Source organism: Papio anubis, chromosome 17, assembly GCF_008728515.1.
Source record: "Papio anubis isolate 15944 chromosome 17, Panubis1.0, whole genome shotgun sequence".
NCBI classification, from domain to species: Eukaryota; Metazoa; Chordata; class Mammalia; order Primates; family Cercopithecidae; genus Papio; species Papio anubis.
Genome location: NC_044992.1, coordinates 64,642,021 through 64,663,104, shown reverse-complemented (window position 1 = coordinate 64,663,104; position 21,084 = coordinate 64,642,021). Strand labels below are relative to the sequence as shown.

The 21,084-nt window shown below is 45.4% G+C and overlaps 1 protein-coding gene and 1 non-coding gene across 13 annotated transcripts in view; both read left to right on the top strand.

Annotated features, from left to right (window-relative positions):
* SLC39A11 (solute carrier family 39 member 11) overlaps positions 1-21,084 on the top strand; it is a 561,386-nt gene that overhangs the window by 380,243 nt on the left and 160,059 nt on the right. The window lies entirely within an intron of this gene.
* Positions 11,715-11,851, top strand: LOC116271141. The gene has a single exon (XR_004179579.1).

Below are 21,084 nucleotides of genomic sequence, written 5' to 3'. Positions count from 1 at the left end.
GTTTCCTCATAGCCTCCGTGGCCTCATACCTTCTGTTAGTCTGTCTCCTCTCCTCTCTCCTTCCTGTCTGTACATCCATCATGAGTTGCATCACAGGTTTTCTGAAGCCCTCTGACCTGTTTCTCTTCCCCATTCCCTGACTCTGCACAGATCCCCTGCTCCCCTGGGTCACCTTCCTGAACACACTCAGTTCTGTTCCTTTACTGAGTCCAGGGGCGTTTCAGCTGAGTGGTGGGCTCAAAACACACCTTTGAAGGGAACAAGGCTGCTACACTAGTGATGTGGAAAAAACTGCGTCAGGAGCAGAGAGGAGGGGACTTTAACTGGATAGGGGTGTGAGTGCCATGGGGGCCCACGAGGATGGGGACACTAGGGTGGATTAGACAGTAGAAGAGACAAGGGATTTTAATGGATGGAAAGGGGGAAGAGAAGAGGGACCCGGATCTGTCCGGAAGCCCAGACATGTACTTTGGTTGGCACCCTGCGCGTGTCTGCCCTAATTCGGCATGTTTGTTTTCTTCTCAGCATCCTCCCTCTCCCTCTGCCTCTCTCTAGGTTAAAGTCCTGACCTTCTGCCCAGCTACCCTTGAACTGGAAGCCCCGTAGTTGTCTTAGCTCTTCCCTGTCCCTGATTCTCCATAGCCAGTTGGTCACCAAATCCCATTGATCACCAGCTCCCATCTCACCCACCTCTATTTCCTGTCTTCCTTTTCCAGCCCCACTGCTTTGTGAGGGGGCCTTTCTGTTGAGACAGAGTCTCACTGTGTGTAGTGAGGCAATCACGGCTCACTGCAACCTCCACCTCCTGGACCCAAGTGATCCTCCTGCTGCCTCCGCCTCCTGAGTAGCTGGGACCACAGGTGTCCCCGTCAAACCATTTCATTTATTTTTTTGTGTGGAGACAGGGTTTCGCCATGTTGCCCATGCTGGTCTCAAACTCCTGTGCTCAAGTGATCCTCCAACCTCGGCCTCTCCAAGTGCTGGGATTATAGGTGTGAGCCGCCGCACCCGGCTGAGGCCCATTTTCTGTTGCTTCCTTCTCTCCTCATCCATCTGCTCTACACTCTGTCACCAAACCTAACTTTTGAAAATAGAAATTTGCTTTCACGCCAGTCTTCATCTTACACGAGAAAGAAAATTGCAAATGTCTTTAATCTCCCCATACGCAACCCCCACTCACTACTCTCTGATGCTTGACTCCTGTGAGTTGCATCAAATCTGTGGGTGCAGAGCCCACCAGGGTGGGAGCCTTTGGAGGAGACAGTGGAGCTGGTGTCAGCAGCGACAGCGCAGGTCCTGCTCCAGCAGCACCTGGACCAGAGTGGGGCCATGTGTTGTCCTGGAAACAGGGCGCACATTCTCCTCCTTGCAGCATGTCCACCTCTCCAGGGGGACCCATGGCCTACAGGGGAGAAAAACCCCAGACTCAGGCTGCAGAGACTCCTCTCAAACAGGAACTCAGCTCACTGGGCTGGAATAGTCTTTGTAGGGTCATTAGTTAAGCACACAGGCTCTGGGGTCTACTGAACTAGGTTCAAATCCCAGTGGCTCCTCCACGTAATAGCCATGTGCTTGAGACAAGTGCTCCTCTCTGTGTCTCCATTTCACTCCTACTGAGGCCATTAATTCTCCAGTATTAGGGCCAACTGCCTGATATTCTAACAGAAGGGACGAGACCATAGTCCAGTCCCAATCCTCACGTTTATTATAGGCTATAAAATGGGAAACAGTGTCTATCACAGCCGAAGAATCAGAGGTGACATATTAAAGGACTTTGGAGCTGAAACATCATAGAACCTACGGATCCCTAACGGAAAATCCTCCCAAGATACTCTGCAGCTCACGTCACTGTGGACTGAATGACGAGAGAGTGAGTTCAAGGATGTGTACGAGTCTCCTTTTGCTGCTATAACAAATGACCACAAACTTAGTGGCTTAAAACAACGCAGATGTATTATCTTGTAGTTCTAGAGGTCAGAAGCCCAAAGGGAAGGTCAAGGTGTCAGCAGGACTGCATTGCTTTCTGGAAGCTCTAGGAGAGAATCCATTTCTTTGCCTTTTCCAACTTCCCATGGCTGCCTGCATTTCCTGGCTCATGGCCCCCTTTTCCCCTGCAATGACCCGTTGAGTCTTACTCACATGCATTACTCTATTGCTAACTCTCCTACTTTCCTTTTCATTTTAAGGACCCTTATGATTACAGTGGACTCCTCCAGATAATCCAGGATAATTCCATCTTAAGGTCTGCTGGTTAGCCCCCTTAATGCCTTCTGCAACCTTAGTTTTCCCTGCCATGCCACATAGCATATTCAGATTCTCGAGATTAGGACATAGACGTTTTAGGAGGTCATTAATTTCCTACCACAGTATGTATTATTTTATTTTTGCACAGTTGTGGCCAGAGGACCACTATCAGAGACCTGAGTGGATGGGGCCACTTTAGCAGCTAGCAGAAATCCATGTATCACTGCCCAGTGTGTCTTCCTTGCCCATGTGAAGCCTCAAAACAGTGTTGCCTTGGGTCTTCCTAATTGGGAAAGAAACTCTATTTCCCTCTTGCTTTATTACAGTTCTCTCTTCTATGGACTTGGGCACCTGTCCCACAGTAACCTGGCCAGGGGTCTGTCTGTGAGTGCCTGTGCTACAGTGTATTCCATAATCTTTCCTCATCATCATGGAAGATAGTCTTATGCTAACTTCCCCAGTCTCCATGGGAACCTCCTCTTCAGTGCATTTAAAGACAGTTGTGCCTTCCCTGGTTGAGGGATCTGTATCCGAGGGTGAGAATGAGATGGCTGAAGGCAATAGCATTTTTCTTTCAGATCAAACTCATGTTTTCCATGCACCCCTGTTGGTCCCTTCCCAAAGCCTTCCCAATATCCCCTGACCTGGGGTAGAGGAATGGGCCACTTAGATGGAGAATAGGCTCATATACTCTTTTCTTTTAATAACAGCTTTATCGAAATACAACTCTCACAGCTTACAATTCACCCATTTGAAATGTGCAATTTAATGATTTTTAGAATATTCACAAAATTGTGAAACCACCACCATAAATTTTGGAACATTTTCATTACCCCAAAAGAAACTCCTACCCATTAGCAGTTATCCTCCATTTCCCCCCAGCTCCTCGCCTACAAGCCCTAGGCAACCACTCATCTACTTTTTTCCATATGAATTTGGCTATTCCGAACATTTCGTATAAATGAAATCATACAGTACGTGGCCTGTTGTATCTGACTGCTTTTAATTAGCGTAGTGTTTTTAAGATTCATCTGTGTATCAGTACTTCATTTCTTTTTGTTGTCAAATAATATTCCATTATGTGTCTATGCCGCATTTTGTTCATCATTCATCGGTTAATGAGCATTTGGGTTGTATCCATTGTTGGACTATTATGAATAGTGCTGCTCTGTACTTTCATATACAAGTTTTTGTATAACTGCATTTTCATTTCTCTTGGGTCTAAACTTAGGAGTGGAATTGCTGGATCATTTGGTAACTCCATATTTGCCCTTTTGAGGAAATGTAAGACTGTTTTCCAAAGTGATGTGCCATTTTTCATTCCTATCAGCATTGTAGGAGGGTTCTGTTTCTCCACGTCTTCACCAACACTTGTTATTATCTGCATTTCTTTTTTTTTTTTTGAGATGGAGTCTCGCGCTGTCGCCCAGGCTGGAGTGCTGTGGCCGGATCTCAGCTCACTGCAAGCTCTGCCTCCCGGGTTTGCGCCATTCTCCTGCCTTAGCCTCCCAAGTAGCTGGGACTACAGGCGCCCGCCACCTCACCCGGCTATTTTTTTGTATTTTTTAGTAGAGACGGGTTTTCACTGTGTTAGCCAGGATGGTCTCGATCTCCTGACCTCGTGATCCGCCCGTCTCGGCCTCCCAAAGTGTTAGGATTACAGGCTTGAGCCACCGCGCCCGGCTGCATTTCTTATTATAGCCATCCTAGTGGTTGTAAGTGGTAGTTCTTTGTGGTTTTGATTTGCATTTCCCTGATGACGAATAGCAGTGAGCAATTTTCGCATGTTTATCACATCTTGTTTTAAGTGTCCACAATAGCAGTTCTTACTTTGGGGATTACAATTGCCATGTATATCCAATCAAGCTTAAGGATTCTTTCTCTAAATTCCTATGATACACATAATTATGATATATTATATAAAATGTCAGGAAGTTTATAAACTGCCTGAATCTATGGACTCCTAATTTTAACTCTTTTCTAAAGAGTCTCCTTTGTTCTGAAAGAAAGTGTAGTTCCAATTAGATTAGAAAGAATCAGATTTTAATAAACCCTTCCCTAAAGGAAATTCTGCTGTATTAGTCCATTCTCACATTGCTATAAAGAACTACCTGCTAAAAGAACTACCCGAGACTGGGTGATTTACAAGGAAAAGAGGTTTAATTGGCTTACAGTTCCACAGGCTGTACAGGAATCATGGCTGAGGAACCCTCAGAAAACTTAAAATCATGGCGGAAGGTGAAGAGGAAGGAGGCACATCTTATATGCCTGTAGAAGGAAGAAGAGAGTGAAGGGGGAGATGCTACACACTTTTAAACAAGCAGATCTCATGAGAACATATTCACTATCATGATAACAGCAAGGGGGAAGTCCACCATCATGAGCCAGTCACCTCCTACCAGGCCCCTCCTCCAACATTGGGGATTACAGTTTGACATGAGGTTTGGGTGGGAATACAAATCCAAACCATATCATTCCATCTCTGACCCCTCCCAAATCTCATGTCCTTCTCACATTTCAAAATACAATCATGCCTTCCCAACAGTCCCCAAAGTCTTAACTCATTCCCACTTTAACTCAAAAGTCCGTAGTACAAAATCTCATCTGAGACAAGGCAAGTCACTTCCACCTGTGAGCCTGTAAATTCAAACTCCGTCAGTTACTTCTAAGATACGGTCATTGGTTAAATATTCCCATTCCAAAAGGGAGAAATCAGCCAAAACAAAGGGACAAATCCAAAACCCAGCCTCACATCCAGGCTACACTGATGTAAAGGGGTGGACTCCCAAGGCCTTGGACATCTCCGCCCCTTTGGCTCTGCAGGGTACAGCCTCATGGTTGCTTTTCCAGGCTCATGTTGAGTGCTTATGGCTTTCCAGGCACATGGTGCAAGTTTTCAGTGGATCTACCATTCTGGGATTGGAAGGACAGTGGCCTTCTTCTCACAGGTCAACTAGGCAGTGCCCTAGTGGGAACTCTGTGTGGGGGCTCAAACCCTACACTGTCCTCTGTGCTGCCCTAGTTGAGGTTCTCCATGAGGGCTCCACCCCTACAGCAGACTTCTGCCTGGACATCCAGGCATTTCCATGCATCCTCTGGAATCTAGGTTGAGGCTCCCAAGCTTCAACTTTTGCCTTCTGAACACCCACAAGCTTACCACCACGTGGAAGCCACCAAGGCTTATGGCTTGCACCCTCTGGAGTAGTGTCCTGAGATGTATCTGGGGCCCTTTTAGCCATACCTGGAGCTGGAGTGACTGGGATGCAGGGAGCAGTGTCCCAATGTTGTGCAGGGCAACAGGGCCCTGAGTCTGGCCTGCAAAACCATTCTTCCCTCCTAGGCATCCAGGCCTATGATGGAAGGGGCTTCCACAAAGGTCTCTGAAATGCCTCTGAGGCATTTTCTGTATTGTCTTGGCTATTAACATTCAGCCCCTCTTTACTTATGCATATGTCTGCAGCTGGCTTGAATTTTTTCCCTAGAAAATGGGTTTCTCTTTTCTACTGTGTGGTCAGGCTGCAAAATTTCTAAACTTTTATGATCTGCCTCCCTTTTAAATATAAGTTCTAGTTTCAGATCATTGTTTTGCTCACACATATGACCATATGCTGTTGGAAGCAGCCAGGCCACATCTTTAATGCCTTGCTGCTTAGAAATTTCTTCTGCCAGATACCCTAATTTATCACTCTCAAGTTCACAGTTCCACAGGTCACTAGAGCAGGGGTCCAATGTCACCAGTCTCTTTGCTCAGGCATAGCAAGTGACCTTTACTCCAGTTCCCACAAAGTTCCTCCATCTAAGACCACTTCAGCCTGGACTTCATTGTCCATATCACTATAAGCATTTTGGTCACAACAATTTAAAAAGTCTCTAGGAAGTTCCCAACTTTCCCTCATCTTCCTGTCTTCCTTTGAGCCCTCCAAACTGTTCCAGCCTCTGCCTGTTATACAGTTCCAAGGTCACGTCCACATTTTCAGGTATCCTTATAGCAATGTCCCCACTCTCAGTACCAATTTACTCTATTAGTTCATTCTCGCATTACTATAAAGAATTACCTGAGACTGGGTAATTATAAAGAAAAGAGATTTAATTGGCTCACAGTTCTGCAGGCTGTATAGGTAGGATGGCTGGGGAGGCCTCAGGAAACCTTCAGTCATGGCAGAGGGCAAAAGGGGAAGTAGGCATGTCTTCACATGATGGAGCAGGAGAGAGAGAGAGTGAAGGAGTGAAGGGAAAGGTGCATCACACTTAAACAACCAGATTTCATGAGAACATGTTCACTATCATGACAACAGCAAGGGGCAAGTCCACCCTGTGATCCAGTCACCTCCCACCAGGCCCCTCCTCCAACAATGGGTATTATAGTTTGACATGAGATTTGGTTGGGGACCCACATCCAAACCATACCACTGGCTTATGTATAAAAGGGAATTTTATGTTTTTTTGGTGCTTTTATTTTAAATTGAATGCAACTTTGGCATTGGAAAAAATTTTCTGAATATGGAGACTTGGTGTTTTTCTCTCCTCTTTCTTTCTTACCTAGAATCCCATCTATTCATTACCAAGTTCAAGGACCTCCATTTGGTTGCTCTCTGCAGGTTTCCATTTAGCTGCAAGGAACAGCACTGTGTTTTTCAAAGTGCTAGAAAATTATCAGTGGTCAGTCCAGAAAGACAAAACCTAGTGCCAGTGTGGCAAGAAGTGGAGCTAACGCAGAATTAATGATCCTGGATGTTTCTACACTTTCTTATTAGAATTTACCATTCACCTCTAAGCTTCAGCTCTGCAGTGCCCCCCATTTGGGATTACTGAGCAATGTTTAATGGGAAAGAAAAGATGTCTGTTCTCCAGCCAATGACTCTGAGTAGTGATATAAGGTGTTGGTTATCTCAGAACTGAAATGGAGCTCATGAAACTACTTTGTAGCTCAGAGGGAGGTGGGTGGATGGATGGCTTGGATGGGGTTGTTTTAGGAACATATGCAGCGTGGGAACGTCTCTCGGTCTGTGAATTTGTGCCACTTTAAAGACTGCAGGGTTTGTGCCTGGCTGCTGTTGCCAGATGAGTTTAGAGAGACTGATGCACAGAACCAATGTCTGGAAAACCCACTGAAGGAGATGGAAGAAACAGGCTACTGAGACAGTTTACTTCAGAGCCTGCTACCTGGATATTTACCCTAAAATCTGGCTCTTGGCACTCTGGGTGAGAGAGATGAGATTAAGAAGACTTATGCCTCAAGGTCAAAGTTGGGTGACCTAGAAGGACTTCTCTTTAACCCTGATTGCAATGAAGGTAGTTTTCTTCCACAGAGAGAGTTTTCATGGTATTTGTTGATTTTTTCTTCCATTTCATCTTAGGGCACTGAGTTCATGCTTTTGGACTCACCTCTTCCTGCCTTCTCCCAGCTTTTCCTTTGTATGTGTTTCAGGCATGTGAAAGTTTAGGACCAGGCACAGTGGCTCATGCCTATACTCCCAGCACTTTGGGAGGCTAAGGTAAGAGGATTGCTTGAGCTCAGGAGTTGGAGACCAGCCAGGGCAACAGACCTTGCCTCTACAAAAACAGGGCAAGACCTTGCCTCAACAAAAAATAAAAAAATTAGCTGGGCATGGTGGTGTGTGCCTGTGGTCCCAGCTACTTGGGAGGCTGAGGTGAGAGGATTTCTTGAGCCCAGGAGGTTGGAGCTGCAGTGAGCTGTGATCGCACCACTGCACTCCAGCCTGGGTGACAGAGCAAAAAAAAAAAAAAGTTTAGGGTTGGAAATGTTTGCCCCTTATTTCCTTTGTCTCCTGTCCCCTTTCCCTGTTTCAACCTTGAATCACCCTTCTCTCCCTGGTGAGGATGCCTGACCAGGGGCATAGAGTGTGGTGAGGAACAGTTTCCAGGAAACAAGTTACTCTGAGAACTGACCCCTATTTCTCTCAGTTGTTGTGCACTGGCCACATGAAGCTAAAGGCATAAGCCCTCCGGACCCGCCCCTAATATTTGCAGAGCCGGGAGCCTAAGTACAAATGGAGTCTTCCATGACATATGTCTAAAAAATTTTAAGTCATTAATCAAATTAATAGATTGCATTTAGATAGATAGATCTATAAATATATATATATACACACACACATAGAAAGAGAGGAATGTGTGTATAGTATGTGTGTAGTATGTGTGCATATAATATGTAGTACATGTATGAGTATTCTTTTTCATATTGTCTCCTGTTCTGACAAAGACATCTTCATAGGGACCTGGGAAACCAGGTTCAAATTTTCAGCCTCCCTGGAGTTTTGTTGGATGTGGCGGCCCAGGGAGAAATGGCCCCAGCCAGTCTCATTCTCTTCCTGTCTCCAGCTGCAACTTGCACATCAGGGGACCTGCTTGCCAGAAGGTGGACCTGCTTGGACCCTCAGTGTACACCAATGCCTTGGTCCCCCACAGGGGAGTGGGTGGACCCAGGGAAGAGGCCTATGCAGGCCCTGTCAGTGGAGTGGGAATTCTACTACTTTGGATGGAGAATTCCAGAGTGCTAGGTATCCAGAGTGTGGTCACATCCCATAGCCTGCGATCCTTGCCTCATGAGAAGGGGCCCATCTGTGAGGCCTGGCCTCGGAGTCCCTTTTGCCTCCGTCTGAGGGAGATACTGAGTTTCTCAGGTGGAAACATCACCAGGACTGTCCTTCTTCAGTTGAACTTGATCTTTTAAATCCATTCTATTGAGTTGTCCTTAGCTAAAACATGAATATCCCTATACATTATATTGTTTTGACCTCTAACACTGTGCTGTATGTATGTCTTTTCAGATTTTTTTTTCCACAAAAAATCTGTTCAAATCCTCCCACTCCATTTTTTTTTCTTTTTTTTTTTTTTTTTGAGATGGAGTCTCACTCTGTCACCCAGGCTGGAGTGCAGTGGTACGATCTTAGCTCACTGCAACCTCCGCCTCCTGAGTTCAATTGAGTCTTATGCTTCAGACTCCTGAGTAGCTGGGACTACAGGTGTGTGTCACCACACCCAGCTAATTTTTTTTGTATTTTTAATAGAGATGGAGTTTCACCATGTTGACCAAGCTGGTCTCGAACTCCTGCCCTCAGGTGATCCACCCTCCTCAGCCTCCCAAGGTGCTGAGATTACAGGCATGAGCCACTGTGCCTGGCCCAAATTTTCCCTTTTTATAAGGACATTGGTAATACTGGATTAGGAACCCACCCTGCTCCATGATGATTTCATTCTAACGTAACTAATTATACCTGGAAACTAGCCAATTTCCAAAAAGCTCACATTCTGAGTTATTGGGAGTTGGGACATCCACGTATTTGGAGCAGAGACAATTCAGTCTGCAACACCCTCCATCCAGGGAAGACTAGGCAGAGGATATTTTACCTGCTTTATAGAAACAAAACAAAACAAAAACACCTTATAATACAGCAGACATTTATTTTTATCCAGTTTCTTATCAACATGAAGATAACTCTTTGTAAATGTCCTAAAGTAAAGTCTTCCTCCTCCCCTTCAAGACCCTGCTATTCTGGCATTCACCTACTGTCACCCTAGTAATCCAGGAAGTGCTCAGGAGGGACCCTGTGCTCTGACTTGCCCGGGAGGCAGCCCCACCCAACCCACATGTCCCTCCTCCCTTTCCTCCTCTGTCCCCCGGTTTCTGCCCCATTCTTTTCACCTGGCCGGCTTCTGCCCGCCCATTAGCACCCAGCTCCAGGGCACCTTTATGGGGAACACCTCTCATCCCACTCCATGCCTGCATAGCGTCCATCGTTTGCCTTTCCTTGCGTACCCAGCACTCTGGCTCCCCCAGCACTGTACCCCCAACCCTGTTCCATAATGACTTTTCCCTGACAAGAGCATGGGCTCTTTGGGGGACAGAGTCTTGCTGAGCTCTGCAGTCCCAGTGTAGGATGTGCCATGTAAGAGATCCACGGTGGCAGGAGAGAGAGGGTGCTTCTGTTGAAGGGAGGTTGTGAGGGTGCCCTGAGCTGCAAAGGCTCAGCAAAGGAGAGACGAGAGGCACAACGAAAATTAGGGAGGGACTGGGAATGTCTTAAAGATGCTCTTGTTTCACTTTGCTTAAGACAGCTACAAATGTATTCATGAGGATGGGTCATCCCAAGAACTTAAACCAGGGTTCCAAGTGACCGTGGGGGTACAACAAAATTCAGTTATTTGGAAGACAGCTTCAACATCCGGAGGAGAAAATAGTCAAAGATCATTTTCCATGGGCAATTTCTCCCATACCTACTTTTTCTAGCGGGCAGTCGTATCACTTTTATTATGATTGTCCATAGGTCACATCACCCAAGACAATTGTCAGTGACCTTCCTTCTTAGTGTAAACTGAAGGAAATCACAGGTCTCTTGTTTTCTGGCTTTGACATGCTCGTTGTCAATCCGAAGGAAGCCTGTGTACCTGTGCTGATGTCTCACCTGCCTTCCCTAGAGTCCTGCCCGCTTAAGAATGTGTAGAGAGAGACCCAGAGGGAACACAGGGCCTAGCGTGAATTTACAGGCTTGAGTTTGAGGACAGCACAGCATAGAGGAGCATGCGTGGTGTGAGCCTCTTAACACAGAGAGGAAGTCATTGTCTCTGGGCTCTCCTTTGGAGCTGACCACTGTCTAGCTTCATTTCCTTGAGCCAGTTTCTGATTTGAGTATAATTTTTCCTCCGCAAAACAGAAATAATAACTTCGGTGCCACCTACTTCCCAAGATGGGTTGGGATCTACCAAGAGGCCATTGGAAAAGCCTAAAATGCATTCAGTGTACTGTTGAATTGTTCATATGGTTGTTATTCCATAGGCTGTTCTTTGGGCTTCTAGATGCTCAAAATCCAAGAGGGACTTTGCAGAGAGTGGCTCACCTTCACTCGCTCTTAGCGAGTGTTCCTGCCTGAAATAGAGAAGGACTCTGCATGGTTCCCTGCTGAGCAGAGGTGGGATTGGCCATCTGCCCCATTTCCTTTCATATTTCTTAGGACTTTTGGAACAAATGGCCACAAACTGGGTGGCCCGAAGAGCAGAAGTTGATTCTCACACAGTGCTGGAGGCCACGAGTCTGAAATCAAGGTGGCCACAGGGCTGGTTCCTTCTGAGGGCTCTGAGGGAAGAATCTGTTCCAGGACTGTCTCCTTGGTTTGCAGATGGCTTCTTCTCCCTCTGTCTCTTGACGTCATCGTCTCTTTATGTATGTCTGAGTCTGTGTTCAAATTTCCCCTTTTTATAAGGATACTTTTAATATTGGATTAGGGGCCCACCCTACTCCATTATGATCTCATTCTAACTGAGCTAATTCTATCTGCAAACCACCCAATTTCCAAATAAGCTCACATTCTGAGTTAGTGTGAGTTGGGACATCCACATATTAATTTGGAGGAGAGACAATGCAATTTATGACACTCTCCATCCAGAGAAGACTAGGCAGAGAATATTTTACCTGCTTTAAAAAAAAAAAAAAAAAAAACCTTATAATAGGGCAGACATTTATTTTTATCCAGTTTCTTCTCAAGGTGAAGATAACTCTTTGTAAATGTCCTAAAGTCGTGTAGAATGTGGTAGCTTTCTGTTCACACTTTACAAATAAAAAGGATGGATCATTCTACTACTGACATTAAAAAAAAAACTTGTAATATGATTATAAGCCAAATATAATCTAATTAGATGTTCAGAGGAGTATACTGGTCAGATGACAATCTGTAGTTGACATGAGCCTGGGAGGGACAGATCATTTCTGGAATGATTGAGTCACTAAATCAAAGGATCTCAACAGACTAGAATTCCTGTTAGCTCAAACAAGATGAAATGAGTAGAAATAGGGACCTAAGTAGAGTCCAGAAATGAGGTCCCCCAAAGAAATGATAAAAGTGTATTCAGACGTGGGAAAAAGAGTGTGGGTTTTAAATCAATAGGCTTAATCTTTCAGTCATATATTGATTCAAGAAATAGTCACTGTTTACCTCCTACCTCCTCTGCAAGGTGCGAGGTAGCTTGCAAGTCTAAGCCATCCTTGTGAAGCCATTCCTTTTGGAACAAGCTACTTCATCTGCAGGTGCTTGTCCACACCTGGAGGAGTGCACTCTTCAGATATCTCCCAGGTATCCCAGGGGCTACAAGATAGAAGAGACTGCCACACCCTGGGGCTTTCAGACAAGAATCTCGGCAGACTGGACTGGAAATTAAGCCATGGGAACAGTGGCTTGACCTTTCAGGTCAAGATGATTGAACCTTTCAGGCTGGACAAAAGAAGACACAGGAGATATAAACTGCTTTATGTCTTGGAAGGACCACTGATATAGTTTGGCTGTGTCACCACCCAAATCTCATCTTGAACTGTAGTTCCCATAATCCTCACGTGTCATGGGAGGGACTTGGTGGGAGACAGTTGAATCATGGGGGCAATTACCTTCATTCTGCTGTTCTCATAATAGTATGTGAGTTCTCATGAGATCTGATAGTTTTATATGGGACTTTTTCCTCTTTGCTCGGCATGTCTCCCTCCTGCCACCATGTGAAGAAGGACATTTTGCTCTACCTTCTGCCGTGATTATAAGTTTCCTGAGACCTCCCCCGCTTCATGAACCATGTGTGCCAAATAAATATATTTTCTTTATAAGTTACTCAGCCTTGGATATTCCTTTATATCAACACAAATGGACTCAGACACAACCTGTTCTTATTTAACACTTTCTAGGGAAAGAGTCCCTAGGATTTGCCATAGCCAACCATTACTACATCTAATATCAAGCACTCTGGAAGTCAGAAAATAATTATGATCAAGCTGGCTACTTTCTTTCCCAGATCACAGAGTCCGGAAGAAACTATTTGCATATGTATTAGTGGATTAGAAGTAAATTTTACTTCTGGAAAAAGAACTCTGTTCTTCATCTGTCTCCCATTAAGCTTGGGTCTGGGCTGTGGTGTATGAAATCCAATCTCCAATACCAGGAAATGATTATTTATTTGAATGCTTCCTTAAAACCCATTAGGTGCCTCGTGCGAGTGTTAGTTTGGGTCATGAGGGTAGATTTCATAGGAATGGGCTTGGTGGCATTCACCTGGGAGAGTTTGGGTTTATTTTGTTTCACATGAGCCTTTCTCTATGCATGGCCAGCTCTGAGTGAGGGGATTAGGAGCCTCCAGCCGTGGTTGACAGACACCTCTGCAAATCTGGATCACCTTCTCCGTTAGCCTGGAACGTGTTCTGCGACCCCTGTTGCTTTCCTTAATATGTTGGCTTTGTGCTTGGAGATAACTTGCAAATGTTCGTCAAGCAGTTGTGCCACAGCTTTCCAAATGTTTTGCTTCTAATTAAGAAAGGGAATTGGATGTACTCTTGCCTGGCTAATTTTTTTTTTCCCTGGCAGGGGAATGGGAGTGGGAAGAAAGAGCAAAAGAGACAGCAAAGAAATTAGAAAAACAACAACAGCAAAACTCTCTGATTCACCAGTGATCAAAGCTGTGTCTGGAAGTTGATTGCTGTGACAGCATCCTGTTCTCCCCAACATGTAGGGATTCCTGAGTTCAAGTCCCGTCTGAAGAATATAGTCATGGAGCTGAAAGGACACTCTACAACTGGGCAACTACCTTCAGGAACTTTCCTCAGCCTACAGAAATAAGGATAGATGATTTAGAATGAAGCACATAGGACTTTGAAGACCAAGTTCAACTCTCCATAATGGATTCTGGCTTCTGAGTTAGGATAAGGGATTGGCTGCATGTACAGAACATCTAAAACAATGGTATCTTTTCACATTTAAAGGAAAGCTAGAGACAGGCATTCCAGCACAGGTACAACAACAACAAAACACTTTTAGGGACATCAGTCTTTTTTTGAGACACAGTTTTACTCTGTTGCTCAGGCTGGAGGGCAGTGGCCCAATCTCGGCTCACTGCAACCTCCACCTCCCAGTTTCAAGCGATTCTCCTGCCTCAGCCTCCCAAGTAGCTGGGACTACAGGTGCCCGCCACCACATCTGGCTAATTTTTGTATTTTCAGTAGAGGCAGGGTTTCGCCACGTTGGCCAGACTGGTCTCAAACTCCTGACCTCAAGTAATCTGCCTGCCTTGGCCTCCAAAGTGCTGGGATTATAGGTGTGAGCCACCACACCTGGCCCTAGGACGTAAATCTTTTTTTTTTTTTTTTTTGAGACAGAGTTTTGCTCTTGTTGCCCAGGCTGGAGTGCAGTGAAATGATCTTGGCTCATTGCAACCTCCACCTCCTGGGTTCAAGTGATTCTCCTGTCTCAGCCTCCCGAGTAGCTGGGATTACAGGCACCTGCCACTATGACCGGCTAACTTTTGTATTTTTAGTAGAGATGGATTTTCACCATGTCGGCCAGGCTGGTCTCGAACTCCTGACCTCAGGTGATCAACCCACCTCAGCCTCCCAAAGTGCTGGGATTACGGGCGTGAGCCACCGCGCCTAGCCGGACATAAGTCTTTTTCAGTTTTCCAGATCACTTTGATCTTTAAGGTTACCTTATAGTTCAAGATTGCCCTTGGAGCTGCAGCCATCAATTCTTCCTTCAGAGAGTAGTACCAAGGAGGATAACTTCAAACTGTTGCTTTGTCTTCTAGAAATTTCTAGTGCAGTGCTCTTTTATTAAGGAAAGGGACAGAATGGATATAGGAAGTTGACAGCAGCCTCTGCCCCACACAGTGGGTGGTCGATTACAGTGTATCAGAACTGGTGATGCCCAAACAACCTCTTGGGAGGGGACCCCCGTTCAAGACTACTTCCTGCAGAAGTGGAGTATGGTGGGCTTGACTCCTGACTGGGCCACCCACTAGTGTTTTTAGGCAAGTTACATTTTCTCTGAGCCTCCATTTCCTCTGTGTAAACTGTAGCTCGTTGTCCCTGCTGCATGACATTCCTATGGTTCATCATCTACATCTCAAAAGCTGCAGGACACCTACTTCATTGTTCATGTGCTTTTGCCATTGCCCCTTCACGTGTTTTTGCGCCCCATTGCCCTACCTGGGTGGCACTTTTCTCATGCATTCTTTTTTATTTATTTATTTTGAGACAGTCTTGCTCTGTCACCCAGGCTGGAGTGCAGTGGCACGATCTCGGCTCACTGTAATCTCCTCCTCCCACGTTCAAGCAATTCTCCTGCCTCAGCCTCCCGAGTAGCTGGGATTACAGGCATGTGCCACCACGCCCGGCTAATTTTGTATTTTTAGTAGAGATGGGGTTTCTCCATGTTGGACAAGCTGGTCTCGAAACCCTGACCTCATGATCTACCCACCTCGGCCTCCCAAAGTGCTGGGATTATAGGCATGAGCCGCTGCGCCCGGCTTGTCGTCCCTTCTTTCTGGAGCTTTCCAAGTCTGCAGGGTCAAATCATAACAGCTTGATTTTCTCACATCAGTGTCTTCCTAACCTGTTTTGTTGGCTCTGCCTTCCCTGCCCCTGGGTGATTCCCTGGACAGATAGCTACATTTTCCTGTAAGTTTTAGGTATTGATGAGCAGATTCACTGTCATATGCAATCCCAATGGACCAGTCTTAATAGAACTTCAGTATCTCCTTGAGTAGAGCATTCTTTCCTTCCGCCAATAGCTCCTGGGCTGCTTTAGCCTTGGCAGCCTGCAGTGGGCAAGATGTGGGTGGTTGCCCCTCCCTTGTTTTTTTTACCCCCTACCCTGCTTGCCTTGCCAATTCCTTAGGATTGAAGGAAGAAAGAAGTGAAGGAATATGTTTGGGTGGTGAGTGACAAAAGGCCTTCCCTAAAGGTTACAGTGTTGGTATCCTTGAAGTAGCAGATTCTCAAGTGTGGACCATTGTTCTCAGGGGGTCCTAATTGTGAGGGCTCTTTAGAGCCTCTTCATGGAAATATACACAGGGATGGGCAGGGTGCACTGTGGATGACCTCTTGGGATCCCCCCAGCCCCAGCTGATCCTCTCTGCACAGATTCTATTAGAATCAGTTTGTCCTTGCAGGCTGGTCTCTCAGGGGTGAACCTTTATAGCTTGTTTGTATCTAGTCACCTTCCAAAATGTCACTTTGGCTCCTTGCCTCTGGAAATGCAGGCTGCTTCCAGGGCAGCCCCCTCTCCTCTGATGGCCACTGGAGTTCCCTTAGGCACCTTCTCACCTCGAGACTATTCCACGATGTGTTCAGAGACCAGTTCTCCAGAGGAGCATGCCAAACTCTGCAAGCATGTCTCTTGCAGTGGCCCTCATTTGGCCTGAGTATAGAGAAATTCCTCCATCCTCAGGGTGAGCTCTAACAACTCTCCAGGGCCATTCTTGGTGTGGTCGTCCTTCTTGTCTCTCTGCCTTCCATGGGACCATTGAGGGCGGGGGGCACCATTTGGGAGGAACTACTCCTTATCCACTTCTGCAAGAGGGTCAAGTACTTCTCAGTAGAGCCACACTGTCCTGTAGAACTTTCTGCAGTGATGGAAATACTCAATATCTGCATGGTCCAGTATGGTAGCCATGAATCCCCTGGGGCTTTTGAGCACTTGAAAGATGGCTGATAGGCCGGGCGCGGTGGCTCAAGCCTGTAATCCCAGCACTTTGGGAGGCCGAGACGGGCGGATCACGAGGTCAGGAGATCGAGACCATCCTGGCTAACACGGTGAAACCCCGTCTCTACTAAAAAATACAAAGAAACTAGCCGGGCGAGGTGGCGGGCGCCTGTAGTCCCAGCTACTCAGGAGGCTGAGGCAGGAGAATGGCGTAAACCCGGGAGGCGGAGCTTGCAGTGAGCTGAGATCCGGCCACTGCACTCCAGCCTGGGCGACAGAGCGAGACTCCGTCTCAAAAAAAAAAAAAAAAAAGAAAGATGGCTGCTATGACTGAGGAACTAGTGTGTAATCTTGTTTAACTAATTTAAGCGTAAAAAGCCACATGTGGCTACTGTATTAGACATGCCGTGTTGTTCTAGAATGTAGAACGAGAGGATAATGTCAGCAATTTTTCTCAGCAATAGTTCTGAGACCAGATAAGCCCCATTATATATCTTGGTCAGCTCTCTCAAGAAAGCTGTTCTCATGGCCTCCTAACCCATCCGTAAGTAGCACTGTCAGTGTCATGTTTTAAATGTTGCTTCACAAAAGCACTCTTTTGGAGGTAGACTTTAGCCCTCACTAGTGGGATATGTAGGTCCTTCTTTGCAGCTTCCCTCTGCCCCATCCTGCCTTAACTAAAGGCATTTTACTCTTTTGAGGGTAATATTTGAAGTCTTAGCTCCTGGCATACTTTTTGACCACCTGCTAAAAAGCTCGTTGCTTTCCTGGCAGAAGTGCCCCTGGCAGTGCTATGATGGGCTTTTGGCTGAGAGGCAGAGTGATCAACTTCTGCTTTTCTCTCCGGAGAACACTTGGTAGTTTGGATGCTGCCAAGAGTTCCACAGCATTCTGATGACATCCATGATTATAGAGGAGGAGAGAACTAGTTCCAGGGTCTGAGCCATGAATGCATTTGCCCTTAGTTCAGGCTCAGCTTTATAAAGAACCATGCTGTTTTACCAAGTTAATCAAGTACAGTCTAAGGTAGCAGGACATTAATATTATGCTTTAGAATGTGCAGTAGCTCTGCTTATGCTAATTAGAGAAAATGGATGTCTTAATTAGACAAAAATATCGAAAGTTTTAGAGCACTTTAAACAAATTCGGTTTTATTACTTAAAAATACAAATTAAAGTCTGACAATGGGGACCAGAAAAGAATTCTCCATCCATTAGGGTTCGTTGGTTGTGAGCAACAGATGTCATCTCTGGCCAGCTAAAGCATATGAAGAAGTTTTTCAAAAGTATAAGGAGTAACTCAAAGAATCTAAGGAAAAGCTAGTCTTTGAAAGACCAACAGCAAGGCATCCCAAAACCTGCAATAATAGATGGGAGCTGGCTGGGCGCAGTGGCTCAAGCCTATAATCCCAGCACTTTGGGAGGCCGAGGCAGGCGGATCACGAGGTCAGGAGATTGAGACCATCCTGGCTAACACAGTGAAAGCCCATCTCTACTAAAAATACAAAAAAAAAAGAAAAAAAGAAAATTAGCCGGGCATGGTGGCGGGCACCTGTAGTCCCAGCTGCTTGGGAGGCTGAGGCAGGAGAAGGGTGTGAACCCAGGGGGCGGAGCTTGCAGTGAGCTGAGATCGTGGCACTGCACTCCAGCCTGGGTGACAGTGCAAGACTCCGCCTCAAAAAAATTAAATAAAAATAATAATAATAATAGATGGGAGCTATGGGCAGTCTTTTCAAAGAGCTCATGTCAGAATGACTCGGGAACAACCATTTTCTGCCCCTGTGTCATTCATGAAGCTCAGCTTTCAGTTTTGGAAGAGAAAATCGGATTGGGAGAATCCAGGTCAGGTTGTAGAGGCCAACAGTAGGGGGTGGGGAGGAGCTTGTTCAAAGTCCCATTGGGCTGCATAGGATGGAGGTAGGAAATTTCTCAAAGAAAAGCGGGATGCTATCACCAAAAGAAGCAGTAAGGATGCTGAGTGTATGAAAACTAAGTCTCCCCCAAGCACAATGCCTTCTTAAATAACATTGAGATATTTACACACAAGAGGGGCTTACAAGAACAAATTTGCTATTTATTTGTCATTGTAGTTTTCATCCATGTATCATAGAATGTTAAAGTTCACCGTAAAAAGATGACTTCGGAAATTATTCGGTTTACCGTAATATGTGCACTTTTCAAATCAAGAAACTGGGTGTCTTGTCCAAGGCTGGGTAATAGCAGAGATGGGACCAGAAGCAGATGTTTTGACTGTGATATGAGGCTGCGTTGCTATTCCATTCTGCCTCGCTTATCAAGAATGACTTTTTTTTTTTTTTTTTTTTTTTTGAGATGGAGTCTCGCTCTGTCGCCCAGGCTGGAGTGCAGTGGCCAGATCTCGGCTCACCGCAAGCTCCGCCTCCCGGGTTCCCGCCATTCTCCTGCCTCAGCCTCCCGAGTAGCTGGGACTACAGGCGCCCGCCACCTCGCCTGGCTAGTTTTTTGTATTTTTTAGTAGAGACGGGGTTTCACCGTGTTAGCCAGGATGGTCTCGATCTCCTGACCTCGTGATCCGCCCGTCTCGGCCTCCCAAAGTGCTGGGATTACAGGCTTGAGCCACCGCGCCCGGCCAAGAATTACTTTTAAGTTGCTTAAAGGCACATTATCTTCTTGTGTGGCTAACCATTTCTTTTGCAATCTGAATGATGCAATTAAATTGCTTAGACATCTTTGTTATGCATTGTGTCCAACCCTAGACTCTAGATTCTAAATCATTCAAATGTACTTTAATTTTTATTGTTGCTCTGATTTCACATAGAAACCAAAATGTCTAGGATACAGCAGTGATGATTCTTAAACTTGACCCTGGGAAAAAATCTACTAAAGGACAAAGTTTGCCAGCCCATCAGGTTGACTGCCCAGATGCTTGTCTTCCCTCCGAAAGGATCTCTGGTTACACTAACATGACATTGGGGAGCAGCTTTCTCTCTAAGCATAATAGTATTTTATTTTTTCTTATTTTTCTGGCCAAAGGAAATATAATATCATTTATACTAAGGCCAAGTTTTTTTGGGGAAGACAAAAAGACAGTTTATTTAGTGATTTACTAAGTTGGTTGGTAGAAATAACTCTCTCCAAAGCCTTGTATTGTTACACAGCTTTGCTGATAGAATTTTTATTGTGGATGCAATTTCATCACTTTATAAGTATAAGGCTTTGCTTTAGATTCACTTTTTTTATGGCAAAGTTACATTCTCATCTAATAGCATCTGTTATATTCATTGCAGTGAGCTAGTTGAGTATAAAAGACAGGTGATGTGGTCCTCTTACCATCTGGTCAGTAGTGGGAGGATTAAGAGCAAAGAAATGTGTCTGGTTGAAAGGGAGGAAAGAATATTTTTGTTAAATAAAAAACAAAACCAACAAACGTTTCCCAAGTGGACAAAGAATTTTAGAATTTGGATGAACCTGAAAGATAATACAGTTCACCTCTTTGTTGTAAGAGGAAATTGAAGCTCACAGAAAGCGTGACCCCTCAAAGATCACACCACTCATAGCAGAACCGGGAGAGAAAGGAGGACTAAGCTATGCATTTTAGGTATAGTGTCTCCGTTACTGCATTGCTGACAGGCAAAGATGCCTTCTGAGATCCGGTGGATTTCTGATTAGGTAGTATTTTTACCCCAGAAAAATATTTTTCCACAAAACTTTAAAATTATAATCAGTGATTACCATGGCCTGAATGTTTGTGCCCCCAAAATACCCAGTTTCCAATGTGATGGTTAGGAGGTGGGACTGTCAGGAGGTAATTAGGTCATAATGGTGGGGCCCTAGAGACTGGATTAGTGCCCTTAAAAGAGAGGCCCCATAGAATTGCCTGACCCTTTCTACCATGTGAGGGTATAGCAAGAAGTCGGCAGTCTGCCGCTCAGAAAATGGACCCTCCCAGACAGTGAATCTGCTGGTGCCATGATTTTGGATTTCCCAGCCTCAAGAACTGTGAGAAACAAACAATTGTTGTTTATAAGCTGCTCAGGTATTTTGTTATAGCTGTCTAAACAATGTTTTGTGGGGTTTTTTTTCTTTTTTTGCTTTTATTCAAATCAAGTTTTAACATATACACAATAACACAAATCTTAAATATATAACTTAAAGAATTTTTACTGGCCAGGCATGGTGGTTCATGCCTGTAATCCCAGCACTTTGGGAGGCCATGGCAGGCAGATCACCTGAGGTCAAGACCTGGCTGATTTCAAACCAAGCCATGGCCAACATGGTGAAACTCTGTCTCTACTAAAAACACAAAAATTAGCTGGATGTAGTGGTGTACACCTGTAATCCCAGCTACTCAGGAGGCTGAGGCAGGAGAATCACTTGAAACTGGGAGGTAGAGA